The following is a 17,385-nucleotide window of genomic DNA, read 5'->3' on the forward strand; positions in this document are numbered from 1 at the left end:
CGTCAGATCGATCGATCGTCCTCGTCCTCCTCCTCCTCCTCTTCGTCGTCGTCGTCGTCGTCGTCGTCGTCGTCGTCGCCGCCGTCGTCGTTTCCATCTCGCGCGGAATGCATTAAGCCGGACGTCGTCGTCCTCTCCTCGCGAATGGAACCAAGTGAGCGGCACGCAGACGATTTTTAAGCAGATAGGATTCCACCGCACACCACGCCACACGCGCTCTTTCAGACACTCCCACAAACACACAACAAACACACAAGCGCGTACGAGGCGATCCGCGAGCCGCACGCTGAAGCGCGAACGCGGAGAAGAAAGCGAGCGAGATTCGGTGCGTAGGTCGAGTTCCTTTTTTTTTTCTCTCCTTCTCTCCTCTTTTTCCCCGAGTCACCTGTTATCGATCTTAAACTTTAAGACGAGTTAGTTTTTTGGGAGCATCTTCTCTCCGCGGATAGATAGAAAAAGAACTCGCTTGATGAATAAGTAAGAAGGATACGTATTTTCAATTTGTTAAATATATCGAAAACCAAAAAGTTAATTGATGATTGTTTTTATTTATGTACATATCAGCATCCCGGGTGAAGATAGAAAAAAGATAGAAGATAAAGAGAGGAGTCTTGTTGCCTGATGTATTTAATTATAAATAATAAATTTTGAAGAAAGTGTGTGTATGTATATATATGTGTATTAGTAATTACAAATACAAAATGTAAAAGTATCACAGTATTATTTATCTCAATGTAACAATTATATTGTATTTTTACTTAATCAATTTTTTTTTGTCTATTTAATTTGATTTCCTAATTAATTAAATCTTTGATTAAAAATTTAAGTCTTAAGAAAACTAGAAAACAGCAATAATAAAAAGTACAGTTTTATCCTTCCCGATAAAAAAAAAAAAAAAAGCAAAAGTAGAGTGTCGCTTCTTTTCCATGATAAAAAAAATTCAGAGAATACGGAGTAATGAGAAAGCAGAGAAATGTAGATAAAATGCTAAGAACGGAATAGAGACAAACAGGATAAAGATCATTCCTGTAGAAAGATAAAGGAGGAAACCTTGTTTGTGCACAGTTATTCTTTTTAATTCAGGCGCCATAAATTTTTCAAACCGACGCCATGACGGGGTCAAAGATCACGTCCCGTCCCTGATAAAACACTCGCATACATACATATTGCACACACACGCACGCACACACACACACACACACACACACGCGCGCGCGCGCTTTTCTCCATGTGGAGAAGACCCGGGTTGCCTTCAGGGGGGTTGCGGCAGTCAGTCTACAAGAGGGTGCGCGGCCCCCCTCCTCCCAGGGGAGGTAGAGAGAGTGCAGCGGGAAACGTAGCGGGAGAAGGAGAAACTAACCCCAGACGATGCAGGGGCTGATAAAACTACGAATGATAACGTCTGCGGAGCGCTCGCCCGACTGTTTCTGACTTTTCGCGATAATCTCGTGCCTCGCCTACTGCCCCCTTGCCCATCCCCTTGCCCTCCCAGCCGATTTTATCCGGTGTATTTCCTCGCGCTATGTGTGTATGTGTGTGTGTTATGTATGTGTGTAGAGGGAGAAAGAGAGAACCGTCTCAAGGTCTTATCCGCGAAACCGGTCCTCCCACGCTTATCAGCGTGTCCTCAGAAAAGTGCCTCGCGATGTCGCCGCGGCGATTACAGCGAGATAAACCGCCGATCGATCGTACGTTGCCCGACACACATTTTGCAAAACTCACACCGCAACAATGGATTTTCGCCTACGTCACGGACGTCTCCGAAAATGTCTCGCTCACAAAAGTCCCGCACACAAAGTCCCGTACACATTTTTGCACAGTACGACGTATGTTTGCTGTTCAATAGAAAATTCTATAATTTATATATAAATACTTGTAAATATGTTTTTGTTATCACACATTTTGCAAAATTCATTCGACCATTCGCGACCAGTCACGAGTGTTTTCGAAAATATCTCGAAAGTACACATTTTTATAATATGACATATATACGTTCGCGGATTCAATGGAAATTCTATATTTTATATAAATATTTGTAACATGTTATCATCAAACTTTTTCACCATATATTTAGAAAATTTATTGCAAAAATTCTCTTAGAAGTTCGTCGAATGGTTTTGGTGACAGATCGGATAGTTCAATGGAACGTAATTTTTACCTCAAGTATGTAATAGATTACGGAAGACGGAGAAGCAGCCGTGAGTAGGCAAGCATTAGCATTGGTATCAATGATATAAGACGTACGCACACAACTATTTTTTAGATTTTCTAATTCTTTCAGCGAAGGTGCAAAGCCGCTAGGATTTGCTTTGCAAATGAAATTCTTATCGGCAGCTCACATTTTCGCGCGCGACATTGGGACAAACTTGTACCATTGTGTTTTTCTTCGCGCGAGACATACGGAGCGTCTGCAAACAATTGGCTCGCGAAAGGCTTTTGGAAACGAACGGGATTCTAATGCTCATCTTTTTGTAAAAAGATTTTGCACCCCTCCGTTCTTCTTCCCCTCCTACCTTTAAGCGTGCGGCTTGTTACTACAATATCTTGTTTAGTCGGACAAATAACGGCACGCGCGCGCTGCCGAAGAAGACACCTAATTGCCCGCTCGTATTTGCTCGATAAACACCTTCAGCAGTGTACATTCCCCTCTCCCTCTTCCACCCTTCCTCTTTCTCGACAGCAACCCGATAACGAAAAACAGGCGCCTTTGAGTCTCATATAGCTTCTCTCTTATTTCTCACTCTCTTACATTCGAATATTATTGACGCTGACGTAGTAACAAATGCTGACGATTGTATATAATGAATATAATGAAATAATATACATAAAATAATAATAAAAAGTTTAACAATTTAAAACGTGAAATCAACCCGCTATTAACCCGATTAACGAAAACAGACGCCCTTTAAGTTTCTCTTTCTATTTCTCACTCTTATATATTCGAGTAATCGTACATTGGCTGCCAAAATAACGAATGCTGATGATTACATAGAATAAAATAATGTACATAAATATTAAAAAAATTTAACAATATTTAAAACGTGAAGATGTTATCGATCATTTTTAATGCAAATAACGCTTAAACAACAAATAAAATCTTTCATGCATGAGATTCCTAAGCAAAAAAATCAGATTTATTAGATTTATTACGTTTGATTTTATCGAAATAAATACGCTGTATATTTAATTAGAAAAATCTATCGCAAAAATTGAATCAAATAGTCCATTATGCCGATGCAAATTCTACTATTATTGTATTTCCTGTTGACAATGCGAAATATTTTAATATTAATACGAGAAATTAAATTACGTACGAAATTGACATGAAATTAAACCGTTCCAGATTGTTCCAAATCTCATTCCATCTCGCTACATTTGATCGCAAACCGATCGTCGTGCTATGGTTATGGCAGTCGATTAAAAAAAAAAAAAAAAAAAAAAAAAAAAAAAAAAAAAAATCAAACGACCGAACGATGCACTTTTCTCGGGACGCATTTCGACGTGGGAAGCTTTAATTGCCACCGAGAGATCGTGCTTAATTTCGACGTTATCGCGATCGGCAGTTGGTGGTATCCCGGCTCGAAATGACCGAGGCGCCACTCTTATCTGAAGAGGTTCGGATAAGCCCGATGATTGAGGAGAAAAGGGGCACTCTCTCGAGATACATACTGGCGCTGCTCGCGGGAGAGGACTGGAGAGGCAAAGAGGCGAGGGGGAGGGGGGGAGGGGGGGGAGGGGAGCGCAGCATCCCGATCGGGATACACGCACGACGATCTCCGCACCGATATCGTAAAATGGCAGGCACCTGAAAACCGTCCGGTGATCTTGGACGAGAACGTTACTACGAGCATCTTGAATTTCAAGGCGAGTTATGCCGTGAAATGTCCTTCGCTTTTTTTTTTTTTTTTTTCTTTATTTTTCACGATTGATCTCGATGGATCTCACTCGGGGAGAAGTGAATTGTCGGGAACAATAATCCTGAAAAGTGCAAGGGGTGCACTTGACTCTCGAACGACGAAGTTTTGTGGTCGCTTCCGATGTTGTATTATTTTTATTTTCTTATTTTTATACTTCGACAATTATTTTTATATCCATATCCATCTTTATATACATATTTGTAAAAATCGTTGTAGATTTAATTAATGTAGCAGATAAAAATAGAACTCCCATTTTGTGTGATAAGACACCCAATATATTGGCGGAATGGATAATTCGCGTTACTCACCGTTCCTGTCTACAAACATTTACAATTGCTTAAATCTATTTATTTATCGATGCGCGATAATCTAGCATGAATAATTTTACATAACTCGCCGCGGCTGTATAACAAACGTTAAATTTACGTTAACATTCGCGTTTTGTAAAACTGATGCGCTCGATAAACATCTATTCATCGAGCCTTATCTTTTCAATTTTCTATTTCGGAGAGCTTCGCTTCTTTCTTAAATTTACGATCGAGCAAAGATGATTTTAAACAAAAAAAAATATTTAATAAAGTTTATTTGTATTAACATTTTCATTTTCTATTTAGCATTCTCTTCCCTTACTACTTTCATTTTATAAAAACTACGAAAAGATTTGTATCGCAATGTGTAAAGAATAAATATTTTATGTTTTTAAAAACTTGAAAAACAATAATTTCTCTAATTTTTCCGGTGTTGATAGATGCATTAGATAACGTCACAATTAATGCATCGTTGTAATTCAGATAAGATTAAAAAGCTTGCCGTTCGACGTATTCATATTGGTTGATTCATACATGATGGAATGATTCATGTCGCTTACGGAAGAAGAGAGATGTTGATTGCACGCGTTAAATGGACATCAGCGATTTATATGAATAAGATGAAGATAAAAGAGATATAATACAGGCAAACCAACTGTGACTTTTCCCAACAGACGCAACGAGACGACCGAAAGATCACTTCTGTGGAATTTCTGTTCGATTCTATTAAGTCGTGATCACATTATCATTACAGGCATTATCATTAATCTTAAATCGTTTACGATTTGATCGATTGAAAAGGAGGATCGAAGGGCATGGGCGCGCATATCGCGCGGCCGAAATCGAAAGAGTTTCGAGGGAATCGGGTAACCACCTTAGCTCCTCTCGTTGCCTTATCTCAAGACTTGAGAAAACGCAGACATCTCGTGGTAATCTGCATGGTATCGAATCGTGGTATCCCTAAAAGCAACGTTAAGATGGGCGGAGAACCAAAAAAAGGGAAGAAGAAAAGAACACGTGATGCGAGAGATATGCTTAATCTATTCATCTAACAGGAAAAAAAAATAGAATAATAAAAGATATCTAAAACAGATAAAAATCAAAAAAAGTGACGTTATATCTCATTTGATAAAAATTTTTGTAGTTGAAATAAAATTCATGTTTGTTTCCTATTTTCCGTTTCCCCCTATTTTAGATTTTTTTGTATCTTATCTCAATTTATGATAAAAGATCTCGTGATAAATTTTGATCGCTTATCTTTTATCATAAGTTTTTGTGAAACTTTAATCTCGCTTTTTTTTTATCTGTATTTTATTTAAGATTTTAAACGTGAGGAAATATTTCGAGAAATTTCTGAAAAATTTTCTGGGAACTTTTAATAGACGGAAAAAAATTGCAAAAATTAAAAACTTTTTAAACTAATTTCTTTTTAAATAAAAAAAGCTGTTAAATATAATATGAATATAAAATGATATGAAATAATAATTTGACTTTTAATAATATATATTTTCCATATTAAATGGTTTTATTAAATGTTATAGCGATTATAAAGCTACATCACATTAAGATTTATAGAGTTTCCATTTAGTAATATAGATCAATACAAACGTTGTATTATTTTTCTTAAATTCAACAAATAACCAAGATAAAATGAAATTAAGTCAAATTATGTTACTAACTAAAAGACGTTCATATTTTCGGCACACATAATTGGAATATACATATATAATATATAGCTGTTAAAACATCAGCAGGCAAAACATATACACACGAATCGATTAGTGATGCAATTACATTTTTTATTACAGCAACAATCTTCTTTTCAAAGAAGGTTGTAATCTGGCACAGTGAATCAGCCGTCGGATTCACTGGCAATTACAGAAAGATATTGGTTGCCCAGAAAATATTTAATTATTTCGAGAAAGTTATCGGAGGACAAATTAACAAGGAGAACTCGAGTAACCAAAATTCCAGATTCGCAGACACGAATGCGTACTGTTTTAATAAAATAAGATAGCCTTTATGTCGAAACTTTTCGAAAGATTTTATTGCACATTGACTCTGACAAGTCAAAATTTTACACCAAAATGTTATAATAGTTGTTTCTCAAGAGAGTATATTTAAAAGATGAATGAATCAAATTTTGATGTTAACATCAGTATTTGCGAGACAAATTTTACAAAAGTCAGAATTAAAGTTACAAATTCATAAGTATTAAGATTTAAGGTAATAGTATAAATAGGTAAGATATAAATAGGAAAAAGTCTGTCGATGAATCAGCTTCGACATGCTTCAATAAGTTTGTATTTTATTACCCTTCTTATTTCGTAATTTCATTTATTTCTATTTTTCTGAAAATTTTAGTTTATTTAAAAATTTTGAATAAAAATCCTAAATCTCCCAACATTAGAACATAAGCGGTAAATCGTTCAAATTCAAACAATCCATCTTTCTCGCCGTGATAAGAAAAGAAACGACAACATAAAAAAAGGTTAACAAATTAAATTTAACAAATTTAATGATTGGGAAAAATAATCATTTCATGCAGCGATTAATAAAGCTTTCGATTACAAACGGAGACCCTTCTCGAGAGAGGGTAAAATCTCGATTTCCCCGAGTTCAGAAAACGCAAACGGAATTTCTCCACGCGAAGATCGGCGATCGATCGCGGCGGCGCGGCGGCGCGGCGGCGACGGGAAGAGGCGGACGGACGGACGGACGGACGGACGGACGGACGGACCAAAAACGGCGTTGCGCCGCGCAATCTCCGCGCACGTGTGGATACACGGACACGACGCGCAAAAAGGCACGATCGCGATACCGCCGGTCAGTATCACGGTACGCCGCGACATGCCGCGAGCCGAATATTAGCGTAATGAGCTGATAGCCGGCGATATCGTAGATTTTAGCCAGCCGCGAGCGTCACGTACATCGTGACATCGAACGCTCGGATCGAACGATCGAAACGATCGCTGACGCGCGCGAACGAGCTACGGCGCGTGGATAATCTCGCTTGCGGAGAGAGCGATAGATTCCGCTAATCTGGATTAGGTAAACGGTAATCGATTCGCGGTTGCGAATGCGTTGTTTCACGTTGTGTCGCCGGTATCAATCGGAGCGTATTCGAGCGTATTTTATCGTTCGAGCCTGACGAAAGCAGGATTAAAGCAATATTTGTAAGAGCGTAAAACGAAATCGAAATTTAAGAGATCCGATTATCTGTCTGCTGAAAGGGCTGCTCAAAGAATTATCGAGAGATCGATTCGGAAGATAACTGGGGGAAAAAAACGAGATACGAGTCGGAGGACAAAAATTATAATGATCGAAAGGGAGGTAATTGGAAATTTAGAAATTAAATTTTTCCACAGAAATTACAAGGTAGTCGAGAAACTCAGATAACTCGATCGTAAACTTGTTAAGAGTGAGGAAATAGTGTCGTATAATAAATCTTAAAGCCAAGAAGAAAATTCTTTCTAATTAAGATCACATATAATAACTAAACTATAATCGTGATCGATCGTGTGTAATATGCTTTCGACTTCAACGGGTCTGCACAATCTTTCAAAATTTCCGGGACGATCAATCGAACGGAATCCATATTTTTTTTTTAATACATATAAGAGTGAGTTCAGAGCACAAGAGGGAGAGGGGCAGAGAACGTCGAACGGGAAAAAAAAGGAAGAGACGGAGGAAGGTCCATCGGCGACCTTTATTTTCTCCTCGCCCGATCCCTTATTCCGTCGCTGCTCTGCCGGGGGGGGGGGGGACGTCTCTCGCGGTTCTCCCTTTCGCTCCCTCTCCTCTTTCCCTCGAAGGCCCTTCTTGCCTTCGCGAAGAAACGCGCCAGAGACAACTATCGCGCCGTCGATCTCGCCTAGTTAGCCTTTCTTCCCTCGATTTCTCTCCCGCGCGTCGCCTTCCCTCCTGCCTCCCCTACTCTGCCCTTCGTGCCCTCACCTGTAGGTGCATCTCGTCCTTCCTTCAGAGAGCGCGGAACCGATACCGAGGGCTCGTCTCATAAATACAGTAGAGGAAGCTGAAGCGAACGGGGGGCGACGTGGAACGGGGATAAGCGAGGGGAAGAGGGAGGGTGAGGGAAGGGCGAGCCTACAAATTGCTACACCGCATTGTGGTGTCACTCCGATCTGTTACGACACGGCCCCGGCATCTCGCTGGAATGGTGTCCGCCGCGCGCGAATCAGTTCTCCTCTCCTTCCTTCTCGTGTTCCCCCTCGTTCATACCCGCCCCTCCTGCGCGTTCTCTTCGCGGTGTTGGCCCGACTAAGGGCCGTGCCGGGAGGGCACACATGTAGGGTCTCCTCCACATGCGTGTAAACGCACCTTTACACCGATAACCTGCTTGTTCCGCCGCAAGTAAAGCGAGAAGCGGGATTTCCTCTTTCGGATCTTTCGGTACACGATATGGGAAGGGGACGTCGCGATTCTCGTACGGGTATGTAAGGGTGAGTTCCAGTGGGTGTGACTGAACAAAATCAAAAACTTGACGCCAGACTTGAAAATTAGATCGTCGGTACGTATTGCGTTTTAAAATATCAAATATTTGAATTTTCAATAAGTTACAAAACAACAATTAGCATCTTTGCGCTTTGTAGATTCTTGAGAATTCTAAAAAATGAAATCTTTAAATATCTTGTGCTCCAAATTGAAACTTTACTTTGAGCTTTGAGCTTTTCTATACTTGGATCTTTTATAATTTTTAAGCTCTCTTCTTAGAGACTTCCTAAATATGAAATTCCTTAAGAATAAAATAATTTATCAAAATCATCAAATCGATGAATCAGGTTTAGGTCGTCAATAAATTTACGAGATAAAACAATCAGATGCGCAACGTTGAAGTCGCGCCTTTGACCAACGGACACGAAATACATCTCGCACGGACTCGATGCGCCGATAGAATGCAATCGGCTGGCTACACAAGACCAGCATCCGACGTGGCGGGCATGCATCAATGTGTTCGGCACCGTATCTATTAGCGACACGAGAGCTCGCGTTACATCTCGCTCTCGAGAGGAAAGGAGACAGAGAGAGAGAGAGAGAGAGAGAGAGAGAGAGAGAGATTGTTCGATCGTTGGATCGAAGAGAGCATTCGATTAAGCGGACGAAAAGACTCCGGAGGTGTCGCTATCGAGTGATCTCCCCACGCGATGATACGCGAGAAACTTACCAGAGGAATCACATCTCCTGGGGGAGGCGCGGTCGGCTCGTCATATTAGCAACGATATACTGGCAACAACAACAACAACAACAACAGCAACAACGGCGCGGAAGAAAGGGGAGACGCGCCTCCCTTGAAACAGTGTCTCTCAGACATCTTCTTGAGCTTCGTGGGCTTAACCACTTTAGCCTTCTTCTCTCCTTTCGATCTCTTATTTGTTATTAATTAAAATGTGTAATTAATATGTAATTGAAAATTGATAAATCTGAAGAAGAGACATCTGGCCGTCTTGATTTTCCGCTTTTCGCGGGTGGACGCGCGGGAAGGAGGACCTGTTGATGAGAACCGTCGCTTTGCGCGATCGATGGCGAGAGAAGCGATGGGAGATATTCTTTACGGCGAACACGATTCAATAAAGCATTCTATAAAATCATCGCTTATTAATTTGACGCTCGTGCTCGGCGGGGGTCGCCGTTGAGACCCCCGCGGGGCGCCTCCTCCTTTATCCCGTTTCGTATCGTCGATCGCCAGCGCGATACTCGATCGGGGCCTGAGAAGGAGAGAGAGAGAGAGAGAGAGAGAGAGAGAGAGAGACACGCGGGCCCTCCCACAGGCCCTACGTAACACTGGGCACCCTCAGGTGGCGCGATGGGCCTCGGGCGCCTCGTTTCGAAATTGCGGCGACGTTAGCGCGAGGGAACGAGAGAATTTACCATGTTATTTATGGGCGTGGGGATGCGCCGGGGGAAGGCTGATGATCTTCGTGATATAACAGGGATGGGAACGGGCCTTTGTATAACGTAATAGAGAATAGATATTAATAGATTCCTATCGTCAACCATCCGGGTACTCGGTATACGAAGTTTTCGTACATTTATCGATTTATCTAAAAAGTAAAGTTGTATTGTAATTGTAAATTGTACGCGTCCCGTCGCGTGGTGCAATTTAATTCATCTCCTAACAATTTCCGCGAAAAGGTATGTCGCTGACGATGACGTCAGAATTCTCGTCTCTCACACGCGCTACTTTAATTCAGATTACTTGGGCTTAAATTAAATTAATATTTACATCTACACGTAAATTCGTATATATCGCGCAAATAATTTCAGAAAAAAATTCCTTCTCACCAAAATTCCCTTTCACCTCTTATGGGATTTTTTTCAAGAAGCGAGGGATGCTCCTCTCTTTGTTAATCGCCTACAACACGCGGATGTAGATAGACTTCAAAATAAATATCCGATGTAAATTAATAAGAAGATTAACGGTCAGATTAATGGTGCAGCGGGAAGAGTGATGGAACTATGGACGAAGTGTGCGATTAATGCGCATAAATTTTAATCGAACGGGGATGACCAAATTTACGATTAATCGCCACCGCACTATACATGACCGTATTTATAAACTGACGGAGATACGTGGCCGGGCGCGAGAGGAGGTACGGTTTCGGCCGCAACTGGCCGTCGTGCGATACGAGATAAGGGAGGCAACCGCCGAGTGACTACAAAATATTGACGACGTCAGAGGGACCTTATCGGCTGGCGCGCTTTTCGCCCGCGCGGCCGAAACTCGCTTCGTTTTTTCACTTCGCTTCGTTTCGCCCGTCGCCGACTTCCGAGTCGTACGAACGTGCCGTCGGAATTCGCCGTAAAAGGCAGAAACATCGAAAGGGAGGGAGGGAGGGAGGGAAAGAGAGACGGGGAGGGAAGCGGCGGCGGTCGTGCCGCTCCGAGAATCACGGATCGCGATCGTTATCGCCGTCACATGTGCAATGCACGGCGAAAAGTATCGGCGGCGTTATAAAAGTGCCGCCGATTCCTGCGGAATTCATTTCTACGTGACAGAGGGTTTAGTCAAAGAAGCGGTCGGCAAAACGAGAGATATAATAATATCGGGGGAGAAGATGTTTTAGCGAATTCTCTATAATGTTCCACCAATCTTTTTAATGATTACGATCTTTGCTGAAAATTTTTACGACGAAACTTATTCCGAAGATTTTCAGCAGCGCAAGCGGAGATTAAATATATGCGAATAAATAGCAAAATTTAAATTTTTAATCAGTTTTCAGGTAATTTTAATTCGGAAGTATTTTAATTTTGATAATTGATATGAGAAATATTAAATTTTGAAGTAAACGTTTTAAAAATGATTGATAGCATCCATTTTAAATCTTAAAAAAAAAAAAAAAAACTGATACTTGCGCGGAAAAAAACATATTATGAAAATAAATATAATTTCATTAAAAAAAAATGTTAAAAATCCAATGAAGAATTAATTATTGTAGCGATCTTAATTTGATACAAAGAAAATAATAAATATTAATTTTTCCTTAATTAAATTAATTATTAAATGAGTCTATAAAAGGAGAAAGATGAGAAAATCAAATTAATAAAAAAATAAAAATTATAAGATAGATTAAATGGAATGTTTAATCACGATAATATCTCAGATTTATTTTAACTGCAAATAAAAGCAACAAGGATATGCGAAAAGTAAAGTAATGGCGACGAAATGAAAGGGGGGAAGATGTATTAGCGGGTGGAAGAGGGGACGGGCCCACTATTTTAACACGGCGTTATTAACTCAATTACGGTCGCTCCCAATTAGCAGTCACGCGCACGAGCCGGCTTCGCAATAATTACTCGGCCATTAACGTCGGTGTCCCACGAGAGGGCCCCATTGCACATCGCAAACGCATGATTTTCCTGTCCCGCTATGAGGGACCTCTGGAAATAATCCTAGAAATTTTTGGAACGCTAAAAATCCATGCCAATTTTCGTATTAGTGTTGATAAGGTTGATATAGCGATATTTAATACAATACATAATAAAATTTGTTTAAAAACTGTTTCTGAATTAGAGTAAGATATAATATGGAGAAGTAGTATTGAAACAAAATTAATACTTCTTTTACGGAACTGCAACGTTAAATCTGAATTTTTTAAGAGTTTTGTATGGTTAACACGAAATTTGCACGAAGACTTCCCCCCCCCATCGACCTGAATTTTTCAGTGTAAAATTTTTCCCAAAGATAAATTTATCGGCGAAAAAAATAGAGAGCATTGTGGAGAAATTGTCGTGACAGGACGCGAATGATTTCCTCAAAACAAAATCAATGGGTTCGCAAAACGAGAATATTGTGAAACAAAGTATCAGAAAGAGAGAGAGAGAGAGAGAGAGGGAGGGGGGGAGGGAAGAAGGGGACAGAAAGAGAAAAAGAGGGACCCGGTCCGACGAGTCGCCGCCACGTGAAAGTGGGTTCCAACTTTCGTGATCGAGCCACGTGATCGCGAGATCGTATGCCCGTCGCGAAGGGGGCGACGAAAAGGATCCAGACACTGGATCTGGGCCCGGGATCTCGTCTGGCCTCGATCGTATTGCGATCGCAATGCGAGAAAAGAACAGGGGCGAGCATCGGCAAGAGACGATTCGCGGGAAACGGAGAAGGAAATAATATCATGAGCCGTGAGAGCCATGAGTCGATTGAGTTTTCCGTTCGCGCTTTCCTTCGTACTCGGAAAAAGTGGACGAAGAATTACGCGACTACGTAACGTCGTATTCGTACGTAAATACGATTATTTATTTTTTTGAAAGTTTCCGAGTATCGAGCTAATTAACGCATTTTAATTAAAATTTCATGGATTCTTCGAAATTACATTATTACAAGTAAAAATTAATACAAGCTCGAATAAATTAGCTGACATATTTTTAAGGATTCCCAGATTTCTATAAGCATAGCTAAATTCTGTGCACAGATAAATATACTATATGTAGGATTCGGAAGCTGCGTCGGACAAACGGTCGAGGATTTGACACCCCCCCCCCCCCCTCGTCGAAGAGTTAATTATACAAGCGCGCGAAATCCGCGTAATCGCGATAGTCACATCTGTCATGTCGAAACGCGTGCGTGCTCATAGTATGAGACTCGTTAGAATCGAAAGGTCAGCTGACAGGCAACCGAACGTGTCACGTTATCAGGTAAGCAAAAAATTCGCACGATTCTCAATCGAACGATAAGAGGCATAAACAGAATATAAAATACGTTAATCAACGTGTATTTTCTCGGATACGCGCAACTTGTCGGTTTACTTTATTCTCTTAATTCTTATTTTAGACATTCTTGTAAACCACGTGACTTTCCACAACTTAATAAATTCTTCCATCATATTCATAAGCTACAGTTTTCTTTATAAAAGATTAATATTCTAATATTAAAATTAATAGATTAATAGATGTAATTTTGATGTTAAAAAAAATATGGCAACTAACAAAATTTTTTATTAGAATGTCTTTAAACCAATAATAAACATGAATAATAATAATAATAATATTAATAATAACATTAGTAATATAAATAGTAATATAAATATGGTAAATAGCATAGTATAAATGGTATAGTAATAATAATATAGTATAAATAGTAATATAAATTAGTAATATAAATAATAATATTAATAACATTAATATTAATATTAATGTTACTTTTATTGAATATTTTTATATTTCATCATCAATTAGTTATCTATTATCATCTGAGTATCATATCGTCTAAATAAATATGTAATTTGTTAGATAAAAATTTGTACTCTCGATATTATTTATTGTATTTATATCAATCTTATATTTTTTTATTATCTTTATCTTTACTATCTTTACTTTTATCTTTACTTTTTTTATTATCAACATTTAAAAAGAATGTGTTTCGTAAAAAATATCAAATTATAAGCAAGCTAAATTTTTTATTGAAATTAGATTTTTCTTCATTCTTTATAAAATCTTATAAATACATAAATTAACATAATTTTCCTAACATTTTTTTCTATATTCTCTTATTTTTATTCTATTAATATTATTTTATTAAATTCTCTAAGCATAAAACAGAAAAGTAACTTTGTACAATAAAGTTACAGATATAGAAACTTAAAATATAGATTTACAAGATTCTGATGTCAGAAAAATTGATTAACAAATAATACTAAATTATACATACAGCAATAAAAAAATTTGCTAAACATTCCTATTTTCGAAACAATTATATCTAATCTTTCGTCTCCTCAGGTCTGAAAGATAGATGTTGAATGAACCGTTTTGTCGCAAGGAACTCGTTCTCCTTCGCCACCGTTGCAAATTAATTTATTCGGTCGTTGATTTATTCTCGAAGGAATTTATTGCTTCCATCAACAGACAAAGAGAGAGAGAGAGAGAGAGAGAGAGAGAGAGAGAGAGAGAGAGAGAGAGAAGGTGAGGGGGAGGGAGAGCGAAAAAAGAAATGGCAATTTTTTTAGGTTAATCAAAAGTTTTTATGTGCGTTTTATATTTTAAGTTTTATATTAAGTTTTATATTTTTATTTTCTTGGTAATTCGTTTCAACACAAAGTTTGTATCAAGTTTGAAAACTTTTGAGTCCATTTTTGGTGGAATTACAAATTTTGCAAACAGTTTACAAGTTGCTCTGGAATTTTCCATGTCGAAATTTTTAATAATTACACTATCGTTAAGATCCATTTCAAATCAAGACTAATAGAGAAATAACAATTCTATTAGCAATTTGCGAAATCTAATTTGCAAGAATAATTTCATTTGTTAAATAATATTCAACCTTACATTTTAAATTTCACTATTGTGTATAATATTATGTAATTTAAATATTATTTCATATTACTACATTTTACATCACAATCAGTTAATTATAGGCGTCGCACATCGATTTTCGATACGGTACTTTCGGAATTCGATATTCTCAAAACGTCGCAGTTTCGAACATTTTCGCCAGTCGCGCGCAATATTCCGGTCGTTCAAACCGCCAGTTCTCCCGAACCATAATTTTTCATCCCCTTCTTGAGCTTCAATTCAAAATAAAGTTTAAATCAATTCGGCGAAATTTAACGAGAGCTACCTACATTTTCTTGCGAGTCCGCACACGACGATATTCAAATCTACGACACAAGCATGGGAGTAACAGAATCTTCCGACGCGCGAAGGAAAAAGCGTTGTCAAAGCGCGTATGTACTAGGCAACGACGAACGGACGGACGAACGAACGAACGAACGGACGGACGGACGGACGGACAGATCGCGTCACGCACGTGTCACCAAGAAGCACGGAAGAATAAGCCAGGTGATAAAAGCAACATATTAGCAACTCACGTTTTAGCGGTTTGGGGTTGCTCTGCTTGCGACGTGACATCCTCTGCGCTCTGCCATCACCCGCTCAGCGTGGACATGTTGCGTTGCGTGGGCGCAGCGTGGCGGCGGTGATCACAGGTGAGATTTGGACGGTCAACAAACCGCGGACACAGCACACGTGCGACAACTGCTAGTACGTGGCGGGAACAAGAAGGGTGAGGATAAGGCGACAAGAGAGAGAGAGAGAGAGAGAGAGAGAGAGAGAGAGAGAGAGAGAGAGAGAGAGAGAGAGAGAGAGAGAGAGAGAGAGAGAGAGAGAGAGAGAAAAGAGCAACGAGAAGCCGACGATCACGGGACAGGACGGGACAGCACGACGTAGCGTGAGAAGATGCACTTCCGACACGGCACGAGAGAGGCCTCGGATTTTCGTCCGCAATTTTCGTGGAACGCGAGAAGATCGTCAATGTGCAACGATGACAACGACGACGACGGCGACGACGACGAGGGCAACGACAACGTGCGAATGATGCGATCGACGACGCCGGCAGCGCGGCGCTTCCGGGAAACGCGAGCGCGCACACCGATCACGTGCAGACGCGGCCGTTGTCAGCGCGCAACTAAACAAATGCGCCGCCAAACAGTCCCTCTACTCCCCACCCGCGCCGCTGCGGCGTGACCGCGTGAGCGCGCTAGTGGGATGGTTGGGCTGTCCTACCGAGTAGGGGGCGGGGGTGGCCGGCGCGGCAAAATTTGAATGCCGCGCGCATCGCGCGACCTACGAGCGACGTGCCATCGTAGGATCACGTGAATTCTGTGACGTTGAAAATTCGAACGCTACCGCCATCTCGGAGAAGGATAAAGTTAAATCATGCGAAAACAAATACGAACGATAATTTACCAACGTGTGCGAACCACACGGAACTCGTTTGATGAAACCGCCGCGTGTTAACATCAATCCAAATAGTAAAATACCAGCACTGTGCCAGCAGATTCGATCGTGACTTCGCAGCAAATTTCAAGCTGCTGCTTCACAATTAAGCTTAGTTTTTTGCGGCACACCTTCTCATCGTAGAATAATGACAAAAATATGATAAAAATCGATAAAAATTGCTTGCTATCTTATTGTGGCAGCAGATATCGTGCAAAGTTTCAATTTTCGATTTTTTAAATCGATCTTACAGCTTCGATTAATCCAGTGAATTGATTCTTGAGATAAAAAATCAATCTTATAAAAATATAAGATTCCACACGCATTGGTTGACTTTTCGTATATGTGTATAGCATCTATACAAATTTATTTGAATAGGCTTTAAACTTTAATATATTTATCGAATGTAGGCATATCGACAACAATAGAATATTACAATAGAATATTTATAATATTTAAGTACACATATAATGGCTGCGTTCCGATATTCACTGCCAGCACTAAAAATCTACAATATACGTGATATAAAATATATATTTTCAGTACTGGCAGTGAATATTGGAACGCAGCCAATAATATAAATAATTAAATATTATAAATAATAATATTGAGCGCTGACGTCTTGCTTAATTTCTGTGTTCTTAAAATCGATTATTTATTTTGTATTTTATGAACGTTTTCTAAGTAGAAATTTTAAACGTATTTGTTATAAAATCACGAGGAGTTAAGAAAGCTAAAATCTTACAAAAATTTAATTCAATATTTTCTTATAATATTTATAATTTCAGCACCAGGCTACACAAGCCATATGTATTTTAAATCCAATATCTGGATATTTTACGCTACATGAAAATGTAGAAGACGTTAGCGGCGAGATATTGATATTTGAATTTTCCCGCTCTGTTTTCAACTATACTGATAGGAGTAGGAGAAAT

The 17,385-nt window shown here is 39.5% G+C and overlaps 1 long non-coding RNA gene across 1 annotated transcript in view; it reads right to left on the reverse strand.

The window, feature by feature from the left end:
- Positions 1 to 17,306, reverse strand: part of LOC148934770 (uncharacterized) — a 91,957-nt gene extending 74,651 nt beyond the window's left edge. Inside the window, exon 1 of the long non-coding RNA XR_016141026.1 lies at positions 15,544 to 17,306. This is a non-coding gene — a long non-coding RNA (uncharacterized LOC148934770). The remainder of the gene's footprint in view (positions 1 to 15,543) is intronic.
- Between the last annotated feature and the right edge of the window lie 79 nt (positions 17,307 to 17,385).

Source organism: Pogonomyrmex barbatus, unplaced genomic scaffold (genome assembly GCF_055798465.1).
Source record: "Pogonomyrmex barbatus isolate J1 unplaced genomic scaffold, ASM5579846v1 scaffold8, whole genome shotgun sequence".
NCBI classification, from domain to species: Eukaryota; Metazoa; Arthropoda; class Insecta; order Hymenoptera; family Formicidae; genus Pogonomyrmex; species Pogonomyrmex barbatus.